Raw genomic sequence first — 21,788 nt, 5'->3', positions numbered from 1 at the left:
GTAGGTTAGAGAATAATCAAGTTCAGTTTTGGCCATGTTAATTTTAAGATGTCTATTATATACCTAATTAGAAATAAATATACAGTAAGATAAATTCATCTGGAGTTCTTAACAAAGATGAGGACAGGAGACATATATTGGAAATAATCGCTTCTTTAATGTGGGTATGAAATTCTCCACAGTAGTATTTGATGTTCTGAATACATTTCAGATGCAATTTAAAATATTGGACTAAGTGTATTTTGAAAGACTTAGTTGGAAAATCATGTTTTTCTTTAAGTTTTAAACTGTATTTTTTGTCATTTTAATGGCTGTCAGTGTGATACAACTCAACATAGAAAAACATCCTAAATTTCCTCCCAAATATAATTGCTACATATTAAAACAGATGATTACTAAAATTGCTTTATACAAAAATGTGAGGAAACAAAAGATGAAGACACAATGGCTAGGTAAACCTTAATATTTTCATACCAATCAAATCCATATATATTGTTAGTGCCTTCTTAGATTTTGATTCTATTTGAATTGAGAGAATTTTGACTCTACAATTGGCATAGATTTTATTACAGTAACGTCTACTGGAAGTAATAATTCTTGTTATAGAATAAAGTCATAACCCTTTAAATAGGAGCAGAAATCTAATGATTAAATTGTATGAAGGTCTTTTACTGCTTCTGAATATTATACCTCATTTCTGCTCTGCACTTTAAATGTGGCTTCCAAAGCACAATGGAATATGTGCAGTATCAAAATAATGTGGATATCATGATTGCCTTGCCTGCTAAATACGGTCCATTTATAGTCTGTTTTACAGACTATAACTCAGCATTAAGTTCTCCGATTTTATCAAGTATCACCATAAAAATCATCCATATGAAAATCATTTTTCATGGTCTGTAATACCATTATTTCCTTCAACAATAAAAAATGTGTGACAATATCAATTTTCCTTTTTTCTTCTAATCTCTGAAATACTCTGAGAGAGAAAAAGCAAACATGCAAATATAACCCAATAATTTAAAATTTGCTTACTAGCTTTAATATTTGCACTCTGAATTTCAGCATATTATGTTTTTTTATTTCTTTACATTTAATGGTAGAGGCTTATAAAGGAGGCCAAATATGTGGGAATACATAGATGGATACTTTTTTGATACTCATACTTCTTGAAAAGTTCCAAAGGAATTTCCACATCTGGGAAAATTCTCTATAAAGCTGTCGTCATGTAATTCAGGGTGGGAAAAGACTTACTGTCAATGTCACCTTTTTGACAACAAATTACTTTTTGTAGTTTAACTAGTTTGATAAAAATCTTGACATTTATATAACCCAAAGTCATAAGAAAATGACTTGCAAATGGAAGTCCCTTAAATAATTTAAATGTAGAATTTTTATTTTCAGCAGGGAAAATTATCGATGATGTAAAATTAAAAGCAGAGGGAAACAGGAATTATAAACATTCTAAGTTAGAAGGTGTCTAGAGATAAGCCCATCTGAGCAGTCTGCCCTGTGTACCAAAATAACTAGCAACTGAAGACATACTAGCTTACATTGCTCATAAAATCCCCTCTTTTCAATATCGTCTGTACCCTTTATAGCATTTTGGAGTCCAACATAAATACTGCTTTTTATATCTGGTGTTTTTTAGAGATCCATATGAAAGCAGAGCCTGAGAATGAATGAACACAGAAATAAGATAAAGAAAGAAAAGCTACTATAAGAGTGAGTACTGGAGTCAACACTGAAGCCAACTGTTCAGGAGCTTCAGAGGAAAAGATGCTTCTCAGAATTACCAACCTAAGGACTGACCTTGAGAAGTATTTATCCACCAGATCCTCTTCCCTCTGGTTGAGATTTTAACCAGAGGTGTTAACTCAAGCATACATGTACAGAACAAAAGTGCAGGGGAGCTGTGAGTCACAGTCTCTATAAAAGACTCAGTAATTGAGGGTTAGCAAAATAATCCAGCTGCAACTGGTACTAAGGCTGTCTTTGATACTCATTGTCTCCATCTTCTACCACTCATTCCAGATTTTCTTCACTCTCAGTCATGAATGTCTGGGAAGAGGACTCCTGCAAGTTTCACACCATATAAGAAACCTCAGGAAAGAAGGTGAAGTTACATATGGCATATGCTTAAAGTGAGATGCTTAAAAACCGTCCCCTGCAGTCATGGCTGAAATCATAAGTTAGGTCAAAATGGTGTGCATGAGAGCATCAGCAGCATTCAATTAATTAGGATTGGCCTTTAGTGGCTGCATATATAATTTATCAAGGCTTTTAGTTGGCTTGGTTAATAGAGTAGTATTGTTTCTTTTGTTAGTGCTGTCGAGTCGATTCCAATCCCTAGCGACCCTGTGTACAGCAGAGCAGAACCCTGTCTGGTCTTTTTGCGCCATCCTCTCAGACAATGCTCCACTACTCTTCACAGGGTGTTCATGATCAATTTTTTCAGAAGTGAGTGGCCAGGTCCTTCTTCCTAGTCTATCTTAATCAGGAAGCTCCACTGACAACTTGTGAACCATTGGTGACCCTGCCGGACTTCAAATACCAGTGGCAAACTTTCAGCATCACAGCAACACACAGCCACCACAGTATGACAACTGACAGAAGGTTGGTGTGGTTCCCTGACCAGGAAAGGAACCATGGCCATGGAGGTGAGAGCACCGAATCTGAATCACAAGACCACAGGGCTGGCTAGTGTGGTTTCTTAGTCAGCATTTTATCCTTAGCGTCTTCCAGTTCCTGGGACTTAGCAGACAGGCAAGAGCTCTTGCAAGAACACCCAAATGAAATAATTGATCTTCCCAGATATTCAAACTATCCCTCTCTCACATCCTTCTATTCCTGGCCATTCTACTTAAGAAACACCTGCCCAGTCAGTCCTCTTCCTTTCATCACCTTGCAGTACATTCCCTGCCATGCTGTTTGGATTTGCCATCAAATCTAAAGACCCGGTTTCAGAAAAGAAATAAGAAACAAAATCATATACGCAGAATTGGATCATGTATCCCTCTGTAAAACAGTTTGTAAGCTGCTTATTATTTAAAGTAGGAAACAGCAACTACTTTGCATGGTAAATGAGGTCATTCACAATCTGGGAATAACCTATAACATGCCCTCAAATCATATTCCAACACCCTGTTCCAACACCACAAAACTAGCAAATCCTTTTCAAAAGCATCATACATTGTCACACTTCTCTTCCTTGCTGTTCACTGCCTAGGATGTTTTTCGCTCCCTTCTTAGTGTGAAAAACGCTACTAAAGAATCTAGGTTAAAAGTTCTGTTCTTTGTAAAGTGTCCTCTTATTTCTTTATGAACAGTCATTCATGCCACTAGTGATTCTCATATCATAAAAGTCTCTTCTTTTCTGCGGTACTCACATGCCATTTCTCTACAAGTCTGAGAACTTCCTGAGGCCAGAATATATTTATCCTCATATCCTTAAAATTATGTTAACTTGTAGGTAAAAATGCATTTCTTAATAAAAAGGAAGGAAAGGAGGAATAAATTGAGTGAGCTAGGGAGCTAGCGAGGCAGGTAGGCAGGGAGAGAATATGGAAGGACAGAGAAAATGAAAAACTCCAAGAGCTTCCCCATAAACACCCAATGGTCACAGATGTAATCTTTATACATGGCTACCGCATTCACACACATTTTTAAATCTTACAATCTTTTCACTCAAGAAGGCCACACAAAACATTCTTCTGGCTTCAGAGGTAAAGAAAGTCGCCATCTGCATTTTCCAAATTCTCCACACAGTGGAAACACAGACAGGTGGTCAGCAGGGGAAACTCTAGCCTCCATCCCACAACGGGGATTAATGGAAGTGTAGAGAGCTGGGAATTAAGGCTCACTGTGCACACCAAAGGAATGTCTTGGCCATAAATTTTTTTTTTTTTAGTCTTTTGGGCATTGCACCACTGTGGACATCAGGTGTAAGGATGACAAGAACACTAGGTGGTTTAGACTTTTGTCAGTGCTCTAATTACACACACACACAGAGCACACACACTAAACCCCTACACACCTGTTCATTCTCATTCATTCCCTCCAGAAAGGATGCTTACAAAGAAAGCTGTGCTCTACCACATGGTGGTCCTATGGCACCTGGATTCCAACATGCTCTTTCGTAATTCCCTCCCTCCTCTGATCTCTAATGGTCCCTTATCGTAGACTGAGTGTTGAAGTAGCACTTCTCTCATCACATAGCAGGATTTCATTTCTATTTACTACACTCAGCTCACTCTGGATCTATTAGGGCTGATCTCATACTGAAAACCAATACCATGTATTTTTCTGGCTGAATTTCCTGGTTGTGTTCTTTACCCATCTATCTCGGCTTCCCCACTCAGACTGTAACAACTTCCTCCTTCAATTAACCTAAGATTTCAGATGTTGACTTCTACATCTCGCCCACTACCACTGTCCTAAGTGGCCAGACTCAAACCTCGGAAAATCTGATCTTCCTCCTACAAATCTCATATAGAAATGATGATTGTTGTTAATTCTACCTTCTAAATATTCAGTAACCCTGTGATTCACTGTAACTGCTTCTATTAAAGTCCTTTTTAAAAATTTACCTTACCTGGTACCCAGCACATTGTAAGCAATCAATAGCTGTCTGGCAAAAGAATTAAGTAATAATATTAAAGCCAAGGAATTTATCTTCATGGCTCCACTCTTACCTCCCTCCAACCCATACACCACCTTTTTGCCAGAGTGTTAGTTCTAAAAGATAAAGGAAAATAATAAGTTGTTCCATGATCCAATTTTCAATAAATTAAAATCCAAACTCCTTTGCATGGCCTATAGGGTCACGTCATCGGAGCACTGCTTATGTATCTTGCTTTATCTCTTGAAGCCCCTATATGGTTGCAAGCACTCTTTCTTCTTCTAGGGATTCTTGTCCCCCAGTGAAACCTTATTTGATTCTTTAAGACTAGGTATTTCCTCATATAGAACTTTAAAAAACATTTTCTATAGGAGCACTTATCATAATGCATTGTCCCTATTCCTCTCCCCCCTAACTAGATGTGAGCTCACTGATGAGGATTGCCTGTTTTGTCTAATAACCAGCAGAATGCCTGGCACAAAGCAAGTATTCAACATTTTAAAAATAAATTACATCCATATTTCTTATCTTTATGTTATGCCTTTTATCTGCCTCCTCAGACAACCCTATCCTAACCTCAAAAATATGCCATATTCTCTATCATGTCCCTTGGCCTTTGCTTGCTTCTAGATTGGCATGGTTACAACAATCCAGCCTCCAAAGGCTACAAGAGTTAAGATTTCCCAACTTTACACAAATCTTCTTCTTCATTCTTGCAGTCTAGTTCTTCTGCACTGGCATGAGTTTGGACATTGGAAGGGAGATTGGTTTCCTTTCACAGAGCTTCAAAAGCATGACTTTGAATCTCCGTTCAATGCAATACTGTCTGATATGTATATAATATAAAAAGTCAAGAGAAGAGAACATACCTCTGGTTATTTATTCATAACTGAGACAAGTTTCATTTTAAAAACAGAATCATATTTTTTTAAACAATGTACAATAGCACTTTAAAATACTTTTTCACTCTTCACAGAAAGAATATAATCTCAAAAGTTTATCAGGCTAGGCCACAGAAGGATAACCTACTTTTTCCAAGAAATAAAATAGAATAAACTAGCGTGTAGCCTTGTCATAGGAGATGATTCTAGAGGGAAAGAAAGGCATACTTCTTATGGAACCTCTAACTTGTGCCAAACACCACTTATACATCACAGGCATGATCAGTAGTTAAGTGGAAAAGCCATTTATTGAGTTACTTACTAGGTGTGAGGTCTCATGATAGGTGCAGGGAAGGAAGGGAGGGAGGGAGGGAGTGGGGGAGAGGAAGGGAGGAGGGAAGGGAAGGAGGGAGGGAGGGAGGAAATAAATGAGACTCCCTACCAGCCTTCAAGGAGAACACAAGCTTCATAATACTCCTTTGGGACAGGTAATATTATACCCTTACAGAAAATAAATGATATCCCTGAGGCCACATTTAATAAATGGTAAGACCATAATGGGAACCCAGGTCTGTCTGTGTCAACAAACCTGTGTTTTGCAACTCACCTTCCTGCACCCTAGAGAAACATGCAAGCAGATGAATCTGCTCTGGTTTATCCAATAGAAATGTTCTGAAAGAAAACAAGGCAAAATCTAACTTAATACATAAATAACAGAAAGTAATGAAATTTTTGTCCAAATACACAAAATATGGGATTTTGAAAAATAGCTAATAGACTAATTAGCAATGAAGTTGCTGAAGAAAATAAGTGAGATTTATCTTGACTTAAAAAGTACAGCCATTTTCTTTGTTTTCTGAGAACGATGTTTGGGAGAGTCCATTTTATTGTGAAAGAAGGAAATCACCAGACATGCAAAGGTAGACTCTTTTAGTACTTCTGGAGAAAAGAAGAGGGTAAAAGATGGTTTCCTCAAGGGAGGTTGATGGAGGAAAGAATATGCAAAACATTCATATTTCTGAGTTTCACAAAATGAAGAACTTCTATAGGAAAACTGAAACGTTGATCCTCATGGGAGCCCCCTTTCTTATAACCAAAATATGAAGGCTTTTCAGGAACACTAAAGATCCAAGAAGGGAAAAATACAGCATAAACTTTCCTTTGGAAAAGTTCCCTTTTCTCCTGCAATCTTTTATCTTTCTCCTATATATGCAAGCATTATCTGTTCCCCTTAGCTTCTCCAAGTCTCACCTCCTCAATGACTTCAGTGAGAGCTTTCTCCCCTGGAGTCAGAACAATCTCTTTGAACTACTTTTGTCTTTCATATTCACCCTACACACTGCATTTAGACTTGTCTTCCTAAATCTCTTTGCACATCAAATGATACTCTTGGCTCCTATAACTATTTTCACTTCAAGCAGTAACTTTTCTTTTGTTAGATATAGACCTAGCACTGCATTTAAACTCAGTGGCATGCTTAAGGTTATTAATTTACAAGATAAGTGGAATGGGAAAAAAGGAGGAGAGTGGCAGATTTTTCTTTACTGTTAGTAAACAATAGTTGAAGGAAGCAAAGAGAACGATGATTAAAAAAATCCATATGCCTATTCTAGTCTGACCCGCTTTCCAGGGGACTTCAATCAATTAGCCGGATTCTCTTCTCTATCTTAATATTTCCAATGCCATTGTTTCCTTTCCCTCTGCCTCCAAGTATGCTCAGATATTCAAATATTAAAAAATATTAGAAAATAACTTGTAATCATTTCAAGCTATTTTCCTCCATTTCTGATCCTTTGCTACTAAACTTTTCAGAAAGTTAGTTATTATTATGCCTATAAGTTGTTTAGTTTTAAATTTATTTTTAATTTTTATCATTGTAATACTTAGTTCAAAAAGCCAAAGAGTTCTACATGGCCTAAAATAAAAAATATTATCAATACATTATCCCGCTCTTTCCACCTGCAAAGTCCACCATCCATAGTCAACCACTTTGCATTCTCTAGATGTTTCTCCTTTTACTTAACTCTTTCTGCTACATAATAAATACTACTTGGTTTTCTAATATTAGACAGTACTTTATAATATATTTCAAATACAAAAGAGGGAAATTCAGCTTTTTTATATCATTGTTCCCTTTTCCTAAAAACATATGATCCTTCTGTTCTCCTAATGTTAGTTTAAAATTTATGGTTAAATCAATATTCATTATTTGCATCATTTTACTAGTAAATGTTGTTCAGTGCTGACCTACATTGTACAATATGATTACATTTTCCCTCTTGTCATCATCTTTTTTCTGAAGTTAATTGCCTCATCTTTTAACTTAGTTTATTATTTTTTTTACTTAATTACTCACCAATAATTAACATGAGAAAATGAAAATCTTGCTACAGGACTCTCCCAATACGGTCAGATATGCGAGGTAATTGATCCATTCCTTTTTTCCTCCTTAAAGGGATTTCTTGAGGCGCCCTTAACCTTTTTACCCTAATTGTATGAGCTGCCCTTCTCTCATCTTGGACATTCTCTTCACTTTTAAGAATAGGAATCTCTTTATTTTTCTCTCTCATCACATCTCCCTTTTCCTAGATCTTATGTCTTTCTTCTTTCCTCCCTTCCTTACTCCTTTCCCTTCTTCCCTCCCTCCCTTCCTTCCTGTTTAATCCCTCATTTTTGAATCACATCCTATGGTAGCTTCTTGATATATGACGGATAATTTTTGAGACATTCCACTTTTGAAAAACATGTTTCCACCTAACACACAATTGAAACTTTACCTTGGTATATAATAGTAGGTTGAAAATAATTTTCCCTTAGAATTTTGATGGAATTCCCCTATTTTCTTCTATATTCTAGAAGAAATTTACGTTGAGGAACCTAATGCCATTGTAATTCCTGATCACTTTCTTTATGAACCTGAATTATCTAAACAGACTTTATCCTTCTCTCATCTATTTCAGACTCTTCAGTCGGTGATTTTGCTAAAGTACAAATTTAATCATATCACCCTTTCGTTGTTGGAATCAACTTTTCTTAGGAGAAAGTGCACACTCCTCCGCATTTTTTACACCATTGTTTATACTCTGCCTCACTGGCCTCATCTCTTCCCGCTCAAGTCTTACACTTTATGCCCTGAAACAATATGTACCTTATTTAGGGTAGCTGAATCTATGTACTCTTTCACATTTTGGCTTTTGTACATATAATCTCTTATCCTGGAACACTCTTTGCCCCACTCTTAGCTTTAACTTATATTCATCCTTCAGGTTCTAATCAACGTTTGGTACCTCACCAAGTATGAGGTCATCAACTCTGTGACAGCTCACCACATACATCTCTACACCAGAAACTAACACATTGCATTGTATTTTTCTGTTTATGTCTCTGTTTCTTCTAGCAAGTTGACAATTTCTTTAGATAAAGACTGTGCTGTGACTCATTTAGCATTTTCTTCCAAGTCCTAGAGAAATGCCTGAAGGTGGTAAGTATTTTCTTCTAATTCAATGGATTGGTACAAATCATACCTTTATTCCAAGCCCCATCTGATATGCTATCACTTCCTTGAATTATGATCTTTTATCATTTTACTATTAAATTCTCACACCTCTTTGAACTTCATGTACATAAATCACATTTTGCCCTGTATTAAACTTACTTTTGTATACACTTAATTAACTAATTAGCAAACATGAATTTTTTTTCTTTGTTTAGCAGAAAATACTACACCTAGTAGTCACACAATGAGTTGATCTTAAAGAAGTAACAGGAAGGGGTAAATAAAATGTTTCCTTTTTTTGTGGCCACTAAATTTCACCATTCATTTGGGGAATTTGGTGGGGATCAATGTAAAAAGTTTTAGAGTAACTAGCAGTGGCACTGTACAGTTGTCTGCACATATCATAGGACATTAATAAATAAGGTGTGTGAAACTCAAATAAAGCCAATATTAGCAAATATCTCTGTCAAATATACTTCATTTAAAATTTTCTTTTTCAAAATAATTTCTTCTCAAACTACAGAGATAATCACAAGAAGCTTATTACCCATCTTGGAAAAACAGATGCCATACAAAGCAAGAAGAGGGAAAGAGAGTATTTTCATTAAATAAGACATCTAGCAAAGAACACTCCATCTGTGATCTAACTGTCAGGAGATTATGAGATATAAGACATCTAGAGCATTCTGATAAAGTATCTCTTAATCACTGAGGACAAGAAAAAAAGAACAAACTCTCCCAGTTTTAAAAAGCACTAATTATTTCTAACTGTTAATTAAGAAATGAATAAAAAATAGATGAATTGAAACTTGATTAAGATTTTATGTTCTAAGCCTAAAATTCTCTAGATGAAAAATGTTAGGGCTTCTCTTTGAACCTCACAATATTTATTAAAAAACTCTCTCTTTCTCAACATGCAGATAATGTATCTCTGTGAATTCTCTAAGGCCTAAAACAATCAGTGGAAACTTATAAAACTTCAGAATAATTTATCATTTAAAATAGACTAGAATATGAGTTGAAAATAATAAACTTTTTGGAAAAATATATTTGGTTTCACTGATAGAGGGTTGAAAACATGAGAAGGCCCTTAAGAAGCCCCAGATCACACTAATGGAGGCAATGCAGCATAGAAGTTACAGGTGTAGACACTGGATCCCCACTGGGTGGGTTCTTGTCCTGGATTCATAGCCATCAGGGTTCGTCATTAACCTCCCTGTAGGACATTCTCCATCCTATAAAAAAGAATGTAACACTACCTTGTAGGATTTTCAGCAGGGTTAGATGGATAGTAAGCACAGTCCACATGGTAGCAATGACCCTTTTAGGACAGGGCCATGCTTGTGGGTAGAGGCCGTCAGGTGGACTGTGGACTTCAGCAGGATGGTTTAGGCCCAATATTTAGGCCGTTTATCTAGACATAGATAATCATTTCAGAGACGATCATGATCAAGATGCATGCCATTGTATTCTTATGTTTGCTTTTTGTTTGTTTTAAAAACAAAATAAACTTTTACAACCTATGTAGAGGTCTCTGAGAAATGTATAATGAACATATGAATGTACCTTTTCAAGTTAAGAACTACTAAGACAAGGTTCTCTCCTCATCTCAGAACCAACATGACAATAGCAAAGACATTTATATTTTCTTAATACTAGTGACTCTGCCACAGGGAAATGTGCTTCTTGCATGCTTTGTTAGTAGATTAAAAAAAAAGCAACTAATATTTTCTCCTTAAAAATACATAATAGTGATCAATTTCCCAGATGAGTATATAAAAACATATTTAATCAGTAAAAAACGAAATAGCATACATCAACAATAGTATTATTAAGTTCTGTTTTTGTGGTTGTTGAGGAAGATTCACCCTGAGCTAACATCTGATGCCAATCTTCCTCTTTCTGTATGTGAGCCGTATGCCACCACAGCATGGCCACTGAAAGTCAAGTGGCGTATGTTTGTACCTGGGAACCGAACCTGGGCCACCAAAGTGGAGTGCGCTGAACTAAACCACTAGGCCACTGTGCCTGGTCTTATTAGGTTCTATTTTTATAGCTTATTTTTCAAGTACCTTATATTTTATACACAATATTAACTGATTAAAAAAACCTATTTAACTTTTTTTGTGTGTGTGTGAAGAAGATCAGCTCTATGCTAACATATGCCAATCCTCCTCTTTTTTTGCTAAGGAAGACTGGCCCTGGGCTAACATCCGTGCCCATGTTCCTCCACTTTATACAGGACGCTGCCACAGCATGGCTTGCCAAGCAGTGCGTGGATGCCCGTCCGGGATCCGAACTGGGAAACCCCGGGCCGCCGCACTGGAGCGCGTGCACTTAACCGCTTGCTCCACCAGGCAGCCCCCACTATTTCACATTTTATACGAAAATATGAGTGCCAAAATTCTAATAAAATAAAAATTAATTATTGCTTTCATTTAATGGATAAAATTTATATACTATGATTTCATTTTATTTGCTTATTTATGTTTTCCTTATAAAAGTGATTTTTAAGAGATACAAAGATACATAAAACACAGCAAGGGATGCTAATTAAGAGATAGAAATTTTTACTTAAAACATGCTTTGACTTTGTTTGAACATATTTTTCCCTCATCCTGCTATATACTCTTTCCTACTCTTACCTTTAACTTCTATTCACCCTTCTGGTTCTAGGTGAGGTTTGGTACCTCACCTTGTACTAGGCACCATGTACATCTCTAGACTAGAAACTAACACGCTCTCTTGATGGAGGCTTTACCACCTTCTCAGTAAAAAATATGAAGAAAAATATTAAAAGACAAAACTCACAACACAATGGAAAACTAAAATACTAATACAATATCCTTTCAGAATTTGGAAGGAGTTTCTAGTATTTACAATTATAAACAAAATGGGGCTGAGTTGGAAATTTGAGAAATATATTGATATCTTCCTCAGGGCCTGGACAGTTTTTAAATCATAACACAAAGGCCCCCGGCTTGGTTTGCATCAAATGGAAAAGTGACAGCCATTTCTCTTTCAGGATGATGCCACTGTTTAAGGTAGACAGATGCGCTGTTGCTTCAACCCTCATTTTAGTCATCACTGCACAGCCAGTTATATATTGTAAGAGCCTAATCTTTCTAATAAACACTATTCTTTCTGGCAGAGACAAGAAGAAATATGTTGGCAGAGCACGCTAGGAGTTTTAGTTTTGAGGATGCTCCATCAGTACAAAGTGATAAAGAACCAGGCAGCGGGAGAAGCCTGACTCGCCTCCCCCAGAATTACGGCAACACTGTACTGCACAGGGGAAAATCTTGTGAGGGTATGGGGTTTGCTGAAGTTGGATATATTAACCTCCACTTTAACTATAAATCTCAGAAAAAGATTCAACTGTCATCCAAATAAGCTATTACAACTAACAAGTGATCATACCATGGGTGCCAAAATTAAGCCCGTGTACTATAATCAATTTGATTCCTATATACAGTACTAGCAGCAAACAATCTTAAAGAGGAATTTAAAAACACCATTTACAGTGACCTCAAAACCATGATATACTTAACAATAAATTAAGACAATTCTTTCAAGACCTGAACACTGAAAGCAGCAAAACACTGGGAAGAGTAATTAAGGACCTAAAAAAAAAGAGAGTTGTCTTTCATGTACTCTAAGACAATATTTTAAAGAAATTTACTCTTCATACATGCACCCCTGTTCACTGCAGCATTATTCACAATAGCCAAGACTTGGAACGAACCTAAGTGCCCATCAAGCAATGAATGGATAAAGAAGATATGGTATATATACACAATGGAATACTATTCAGCCATAAGAAACCATGAAATCCAGCCATTTGTGACAACATGGATGGACACTGAGGGTATTATGCTAAGCGAAATAAGTCAGAGGGAGAAGGTCAAATACCATATGATCTCACACATAAGTAGATAAAAACAACAACAAACAAACACATAAAGACAGAGATTGGATTAGTGGTTACTAGAGGGAAAGGGGGAGGGAGGAGGGTGAAAGCGATGATTAGGCACATGTGTGTGGTGATGGACTGTAATTAGTGTTTGGGTGGTGAACATGACGTAATCTATGCAGAAATAGAAGTATAATGATGTACACCTGAAATTTATACACTGTTATAAACCAATGTTACTGCAATTAAAAAAAAATGTCACAACAATGTGATGAAGAAAAAATAAATAAATAAACTATAGGATTCAAAGCTAAAACAAATAAAAATTTAAAAACAAAGATATTTACTCTTCAAATTGATCTATAAATTCAATGCAACTCCAATCATATTTCCATCCAAATTTTCTGTGCAGACTGACAAGCTGATTTTACAATTTACATGGAAATCCAAAGGATTGAGACTAGGTAATACAATTTAGAAAATAAAAAACTTTATAATTATAATAGAATTACAACTGATTTTTTTGTACATCAATCTTTATCTTTTATAAATATAGATGACCTTGCTAAAATCACCTAAAGTTCTAGTAGCTACTTTATAGATGCCTTAAAAGTATCTACTTTCGTAATTATGTCATTTGCAAATAAAGTTTTAGTTTTTTCTTTCCAATCTGTGTATCTTTTCCCTTTTTGCCTTATTGTACTACCTAAGCTTTCTAGTAAATTGCTGAATATAAATGGTCCAGGTGCATACCCTTGTTTTGTAGCATCTCTGAATTTTGTTTTGTTCTCCTAAATGTTGTTGGTTTTAGTAAGCAATTATCTCGCCTGAATTTCAAAGGTGAAATCTGTTTCCCCACAATGTACAACCACTAGTACCTCTACATTGTTTTGTTTGTTTTGTTTAAGCCTGGCACCCCTAGGTATCTCCTCGTGTCTGCGTAATTTAGCAGCTAGTAATTTGGGCAGTGGTTATGCTAAGATATTTTATGTCAGTAAAGCTTCCCCCTTGAATCTTCTAAGCTGATTGTAAGCTGAGGGTCAATAAGTTCAGCAAGTTTGCAAATTACCCAGACTTCCAATTTTCTCTGGGTTATCTGGGGTCGCCAGCATGCAGCCAGTTAGTGGTCAGCCAGGGATGTGTGGAGAGTTTATTAACGCAACCTATCTATAGCCCTCTCACTTCCTAAATAGTTTTGTAGCTGATCTATCAGCCATACTGAAGTGAGTCTATCCCCTCCAGCCAGAAAGAGGGCAGGATTTTGTAGCCTGAGCTGGGAGTGAGGGTGAGGTAGCAAGATGGGAAAGCATCCAGACAAGAAACTTACAAAGTTTCCACTGAAACTTTTCACGTATAAGCGCTTCTGAACTTCTTGTCACCTTTTATTTCTAGTGCACTGAAATGGTTCTTTTAAATAATTTTATCCAGTTTTATACTTTTTTTGAGGGATTCGCTCAACTTCCACACACTTGCATTACCAGGACCTCAAAGAAATTTTTTAATAAAACATAGAAAACATGTATTCATGACTCCAACACAGGCAAAGATTCATTAAATAGAAAAAAGTACTAATTATAAATGAAAAAATGATTGTACTAATTTAAATCTAAGAATTTTTGTTCATTAATAGACACCATTAAGAGAACAAAAAGAAGGAGAAGATTACGTGCAACATATCCAACCAAGGAGTTATTCAAATATAGTTCTGCCTAATACAGTGGGAAAAATCAGAAAAGAAACAGTCATAAAATTACAGCCCACTCAGGGTGTCCCTGAAGAACAATGCAGAAGATAAATCCTTTCTGCAAAACTTTGCGAAATACACCTGGGTGTTAAGTTTTACCTTTAAGGCAAAATAGCTAGAAGTACAGATCTACACTGATTCACTGGATGGTATTTATATTAGTCAGGGTTCTCCAGAAAAAAATACATAGAGAGAGAGAGAGAGAGAGATTTATTTTAAGGAACTGGCTTACTCAATTACCGAGGCTGACAAGTCCAACACTTGCAGGAAAGGTCCATAGGCTGGAGACCCAAAAAGAGTGAATTTTGCAGTTCAGTTCCAAAGGCTGTCTGATAGCAGAATTTCTTCTTGCTTGGGGGAAGAAGGTCAGTCTTTGTTCTAATAAGGCCTTCAACTGATTGGATGAGGCCCATGCAGATTACTCAAAGTCCACCAATTTAAATGTTAATCTCATCCATAAAACTCACTCACATAAACATACAGAATAATGTCTGGCCAAATATCTGGGCACTGTGGTCCAGCCAAGTTGATATATAAAATTAACCATTACATTAAGAGACATATAAGTGACATAACTGAAAATTTGGTAACAAGTAGGTTTGAGAAAGAGATATTTTGATACATTTTTAGAAATGAGTACCAAGGTATTTGTGTCCATATGAATACTCTCAAAATGCCTGCCCTGCAGAGGAGGCTCCCAATAATCTTGTGGGCAAGATAAGCCTCTAATAGGGCAGTATAGGCAAGTTTATTAAATTGAAACTCTTCATAACAGAAGGGGCAGCAGTTTATTCTCTCTGGAATAAACACTTTCTGTAGATATGAATTTCCTTCCTGCTCACCCAGTACCTAAAGAATGCTTCATTCACCATCGTTTTCTAAACAGCATCATTTCTGACCAAAGAACTCATTTTATAATGACGGAAGGTGGCAATGCACTCATGCTCATTAATTTACTAACCTTATTAATGTCTCCTTACCCCAAATGAGCTGGCATAATAGAAGGTTAGAATAGCCTATTGAAGTCCAATTGTGGTGCAATTTGGGTGGCAATACCTTGGAGATTGACAATGTCTTCATATGTATAACGGTTAGCTACATTAATACAGACAAAAGCATGATGCTACTCTCTTTATACCCAATTAAATATTGGTAAAATTGTCATGTATGAAATTTGACTTAAAAAAGGATTGGACTGGGTTCAATTGCCTGAAGTTAAATCATCTTCAATCTCATCTTCCTTCTTTGCTCTCCATGGATTTCATTCAGATTCCCTGTGTCCTTTTCCCCACAGGTTTCTGGTCAGAGTTTGCTAATGAGAGGCAGCCACATGAGACTGGAAGGCAGCAGGCTACGGGGAGGCTAATATTCTCTGGGGACAGTTGTACACAGATGTGAAAGCAGATGTTTCTCACTGATATTATTGATGGCCACTCCATCCGCACTTGCAAAGATCGTATACAGCTCTCCTTTCCTATATTAAAGTCCTTATATCTATAATAAATTGCTTCAGCTGTGATTTTTTTCTCGTATGTGCCTTCGTCCTGTATTTTTCTTAAATTTACTGCACTGGAGGCATCTCTGCAGAATGAGGAGAATGGTGGAAAGAGGGTGACATATCCAGTCCACTGTAAGCCCATCAGAATCTACATTCCTCTCAAGATTTTTGGTCAAGATCTTGAATGCTTTCTAAATAATAGTCCCTAACAATTTTCTTGAAAATTTGAGGCTTTTCTCTTGGTTACAGAGGATTTAGAAACAATAATTTTAATTTTTTTAAAGCCTCAGTGGAGCTGATGTTTAACTGGCCCGATGGTATGACTTCATTTGCGACTACTGCCTTTTTCATCAGATACGAATATTTGTTTCTGCTGTTTGGCTTAGTCAACTAGGGGTGATTTTGCCTCCCAGAGGAACATTTGGCAATGTCTGGAGATAGTTTTGATTGTCACAATTGAGGGTGAGACAGTTGTGCTACTGGCATATAGTGGGTGGAGGACAGAGATGCTGCTAAACATCATACGATGCAGAGGACAGCCTCCACAACAAAGAGTTATCCTGTCCGAAATACCAGTAGTGTCGAGGTTGAGAAATCATAATCTAGATTCTTACAAGGGTGATACAATTATTCTTTATTTAGGGATAATTAAACTGAGGCACTGAGAAGCTAATTTCTAATCTACAGTTATACAACTACTAAGTAAAATGATCAGACTCCTGTTCTTTTCACTACATGGATTACTTCTAAATCTACTATTAAGTAAGGGTGTTTCTACCAGCTGCTAAGTGAGAAATTTTAGAAATGCCAGACTTCACATTGTATTTAAAGCACACAGAATATGAGACAACTTGCGACAACACTTGAAAACTGCATGTAGTCTTACCCATGAAAAATGCTTTCTTGCCAGTGATATAGGTTAATTTTCATTTTCAGGCGTGTTTTTCTGAACAAAATTACCTGGTATTCAGTGTAGAAATATTCTGTATAAGTAAATAAATGTATTTTACAGAATAACTTTATCTTTGGAAACTAAATTTTTATATCATATCCATGTGTCCTACAAGTAAATGATAGTCACTTTGTGATAATTATTCTAAAATATTAAAAGATCTAAACATATTTTTCAAATACCCCCATATCTCCCTATTATTGGGCTTGAATCTCCTCAAATTTCCTATGTTGAAGTCCTAACTCCTAGTACCTCAGATTGTGACTGCATTTGGAGATAGGGTCTTTAAAGAGATAATTAAGTTATAATAAAGTCATTAGGGTGGACCCTAATCCAATATGACTGGTGTCATTATAAGAAGAGAAGATTAGGGCACTGAGACACAGAGGGAAGACCATGTGAGGACACAGGGAGAAGAAGGCCATCTACAAAAGGAGCGAGGCCTTGGAAGAAACCAACCCTGCTGACACACTGATCTAAGATCTCTAGCCTCTAGAACCATGAGAAATAAATTTCTGTTCCTCAAGCCACCTAGTCCGTGATGTTCATTATGACAACCCTAGCAAGCTAATCCACTCCCCAGCAACATATTACAGATCCATGTATACTTCAGATGCAGTATTTGACTACCAGCACATTCCTAAATGCCATACGTTATTTTCCTTACACTTACTGTCACATAACCATTGCCTCCCCTTCACAAAATCCCAGCTTGTTGTCTCTTGCCATCCAACATCTGTAAGAAGTGAGTGGAAAACGGCAAAGTCAAGTAACCATCATTTAGCTTGATACAGCAGAGTTTTCAGATGTGTTTCTGTGGTAGTTGATCCTTAGGCTAAAGACAAATAGACAATTAAGTGAAGGTGGAGAAAACAATTTTCCCTAATAAATAGCAATAATCTGTATAAAAATAGAGAAAACAGACTCTGTGACTCAAGATAGGCTCTCAAATTGATACTCTACCCTCTAGTGGAAAATGCTGATATCTGCTGTCTTACCAAAAATATCTTTTTTTTAAATCAGTACCTTTATCTTTTAAGATTTACTAAAAGAGTGAAATGGACTTTTGGCCTATTTCAGAGAAAGGGTATCTTCTGAGCTATTAGAGAGTAAGAGTATTTTCTTGGTTTACTTGCAATATAATTTTCTAAAACTGAATTTCTGAGACAGCATTTTGTGCCTAATATACTTATCATATCTAGTATTTTTAAAAAATAAACAAATTAAAAAGGAGATTAAACAAAGTAACTTCTAGTCACATCAAGTGTTTAATATGTTATTTTAACTCTGACCATACCAGCTTACAATTTTAGAATGACTATTAAATATTGACCACATGAATTTTCCCAATATATTTTAGATTGGAGCTTATGTGCTTTCTACACAAATAAAATAGCTTCCTGACTTTGAGTAATTTACTAGCTTGTGATTGTAAAATGAGGAAAATTGTTGCTAAAATAAAATTAGAAGGCTATCAAATGTATTTTAGAATAATATGACAAGCTATCAGTCAATCTGGGATCCACTAAAACTAAATAAGAAGTAAGTGCTAAAGTTCATAATATATCTAACATTTTTTAAAATTTATTCAGAAGCTTATTTATGTCCAAAACAGTCTTTATGCAATCTCCCCCCAAAATTACCTAAGTTTTGCACAACTTCTCATTAAAATAAACTCTCATTTAATGTATATTCAGCATCTACCAACAATTTCTCTTCTCTATAAGAAGGGAATTCCATGGGACTTAGGTAGCACTCAACACTCTTCTGCATTCTTTTACATTCTTATTTTGTTCTCTTAAGATATATGTTCAGTTCTCCCAAGTGCAATCACTTTTTACCCCATGCAAACTAGATTTAAAACTTATCTCTTCCACAACAATCATACCCACCTCCATTTTCACAACTTTAGTCATTGCCTGTTATATTTTCTACTTCTGTAACTTCTCTCTCTATTGCCTCTCAAATTTCTTCTCTTTTTCAACGAATGCCACAAGACTTTTAAGGCCAAGTTTTCCCTTATAAGTCACACACAATCTAACTCTAAATCCGATACACTGGTAATATCAGAAATAATTTTGAGCTCAAATCATTCATGACATGAAGAGAATAAAAATGGCATAAATTCTCCATTACAAATATGAACTGAAAACTATTTAAAATATAACCATTACAAATGCCAACTGCCATAATTATAAGTATTTGTATAAATATTTGAAAATTTCACTAATAATCTGATTACACAATACTTGGTACCTAAGATTCCTTTAAAACATATTAAAAATAAATGAATAAGACTTCTGGTTTCAGCTCATATGATACGAAGTGGGGAAGAACATTGCTCCCATCTTTACAACAAGGAAAAAAGCTACAAATATGCAAATTAACAACCTTTTAAAACCAATCAGGGAACTGAGGTCACAGAGAAAATAAGAAGAAATCGAAAATATACTTAGATGGTCATGTGATTTTCAAGTATTAAATTTGCATAAGGAATCAAGCTGAGACTGAGCTCTTCTTCAGAGCCATCCCAGAGGAGAAGCCCAAGCTGGAGGAGTTCTCTGCTTGAAACTCCTATGTGGCTGGCCCGTAGGAGGACGTGGCCTCCTACAAGCGTCTCAACAGTCACATGAACGCCCTCCACCAAGGGACAAAGGCCAACTGCCTCTTCTACCTGGCTTTGCCCACCACCGTCGATGAGCCTGTCACCAAGAACATCTGCAAGACCTGCATGAACCAGACAGGCTGGAACCGCGTCACCACGGAGTAGCCCTTCAGGAAGGACCTGCGGCACCCGGACCAGCTGTCCACCCACATCTCGTCCCTATTCCACGCAGACCAGATCTATCGCATCAACCACCACTTGGGCAAGGAGATGGTCCAGGACCTCATAGTGCTGAGGTTTGCCAATAGGATCTCCGGCCCCCATCCGGAACCAGGACATCGTCTGCGTCATCCTTACCTTTAAGGAGCCCTTTGGCACTGCAGGCCGCGAGAGGCTACTTCGATGAATTTGGGATCATCCTAGACGTGACGCAAAACCACCTCATACAGGTGTTGTGCTGGGTGGCCACGGAGAAGCCCGTCTCCAGGGACTCAGATGATGCCGAGAGGGTCAAGGTGTTGAAATGTATCTCAGAGGCGCAGGCGAACAACGTGGTCCTGGGTCAGTATGTGGGGAACTCCAAAGGAGAGGGCGAGGCCACCAAAGGGTACCTGGATGACCCCACGGTGCCCCGCGGGTCCACCACTGCCACCTTCGCAGCTACGGTCCGCTATGTAGAGAATGAGAGATGGGACGGGTGCCCTTCATCCTGCGCTTCGGCAAATCCCTGAGCAAGCGCAAGGCTGAGGTGTGGCTGCAGGTCCGCGACGTAGCCGTACCCGGCGAGAGCCTCCAGCAGCAGTGCCAGCGCAACGAGCTGGTGCTCCGCGTGCAGCCCATGTACACCAAGATGATGACCAAGAAGCCCAGCGTGTTCTTCAACCCCGAAGAGCCAGCGCTGCACCTGACATAGGGCTGCAGATGCAAGAACGTGAAGAGCCGGGAATGTGTCTGAGCGCTTCACGCCCGACGTCTGCCGTGCGAGCCAGACGCTCGCGTCCGGGAGGCCGGGCGGGTCTTCACGCCACTGCTGCACTAGATGGGGCGCGAGAAGGCCAGCCCATCGCCTACCTTTACGGCAGCCGAGGCCCGTGGAGGGAGACAAGCTGAGGCGGGCAGTGTGCGTCCAGCGCCAGGAGACCTACAGGTAGGTTAACCCTCGCGAACTGGGGGCCCGGGACCCCAGCCCCCCTCCCACTTGGCACTGTCTGGCTCTGTCCCTCCCACCTTTCCACCTCCGAGCCTGCTGCGAGAGGACTTCAGGACCGTAGACCTCAGCCTCCATTCCCACCCCGGGCTCAGGCCAACCCAGCGCGCCCCCTGCAGCTGCCTCGCCAGGCCGGCTGCAGTCCTCAACCACCAAGCCCTGGAGACCGGCTCTGTGACCGTCCCCCGCCGCCACCGCAGGCCCTGCCTGAGCCAGCTTCTGTCCACGGGACTGCGCCCCGACAGAAGGAAAGAGAACAGTCTCAGGCTCCTCGGCCTAGGACAGGAGTTAGGGACGACAGGGAGGGGCAGTGAGTGGGCCTCTGGGGCAGTGGCCAACCCACGCCCTTGTTGGCTGTGAGTAAGCTCCCCAGAAGTTGGGCGTCGGGGGCGAGTGTGTTCATGTGGAGGCGCTTTCCAAGGGCTGTGATCCAACCGCGGCCACCCCAGCTTCATTGCCACTAGACATTCCTGGTCACCAGCTGGAAAGGACCTTTGTCCTGCCCAGCAATCCTCTGTGCCCGAGGCACGGAGCTCCCACCAGCTCCCTCCCACCACCCCAACTCTGCACTCCCTGGCCACCCCCACCCAACACGCAGGTGGCCCCCTCATCCTGAAAAAGCAGACGCAGCAGCTGGGATACCCCACTTCAACTTCTTGCCATTACATCCACAAACAGAAATAAAAAGAGTAGTTTTTGTGTTTTTTTTGTTCTTGGAAGAAACATTTATGATAGTTTCAAACAAATCCAGAACAGGTTTTCACGTTTGGAGCCATCAGTGCAAAGATGCTGTGTCATGTGCAAAAGAAATGCTTATCCAGTGGAGCTCTTCGACCATTTAAATATTGGGATAATGAGGCAGAAGACTTAT

At 38.3% G+C, this 21,788-nt stretch overlaps 1 pseudogene; it reads left to right on the top strand.

Annotated features, from left to right (window-relative positions):
• The window catches only part of LOC131411198 (glucose-6-phosphate 1-dehydrogenase-like), a 48,710-nt pseudogene extending 27,729 nt beyond the window's left edge, over positions 1-20,981 (top strand).
• Positions 20,982-21,788: the final 807 nt, after the last annotated feature.

The sequence above is a fragment of the Diceros bicornis genome, chromosome 11, assembly GCF_020826845.1.
Source record: "Diceros bicornis minor isolate mBicDic1 chromosome 11, mDicBic1.mat.cur, whole genome shotgun sequence".
Lineage (NCBI taxonomy): Eukaryota > Metazoa > Chordata > Mammalia > Perissodactyla > Rhinocerotidae > Diceros > Diceros bicornis.
This window is presented reverse-complemented; position numbering and strand designations above follow the sequence as displayed.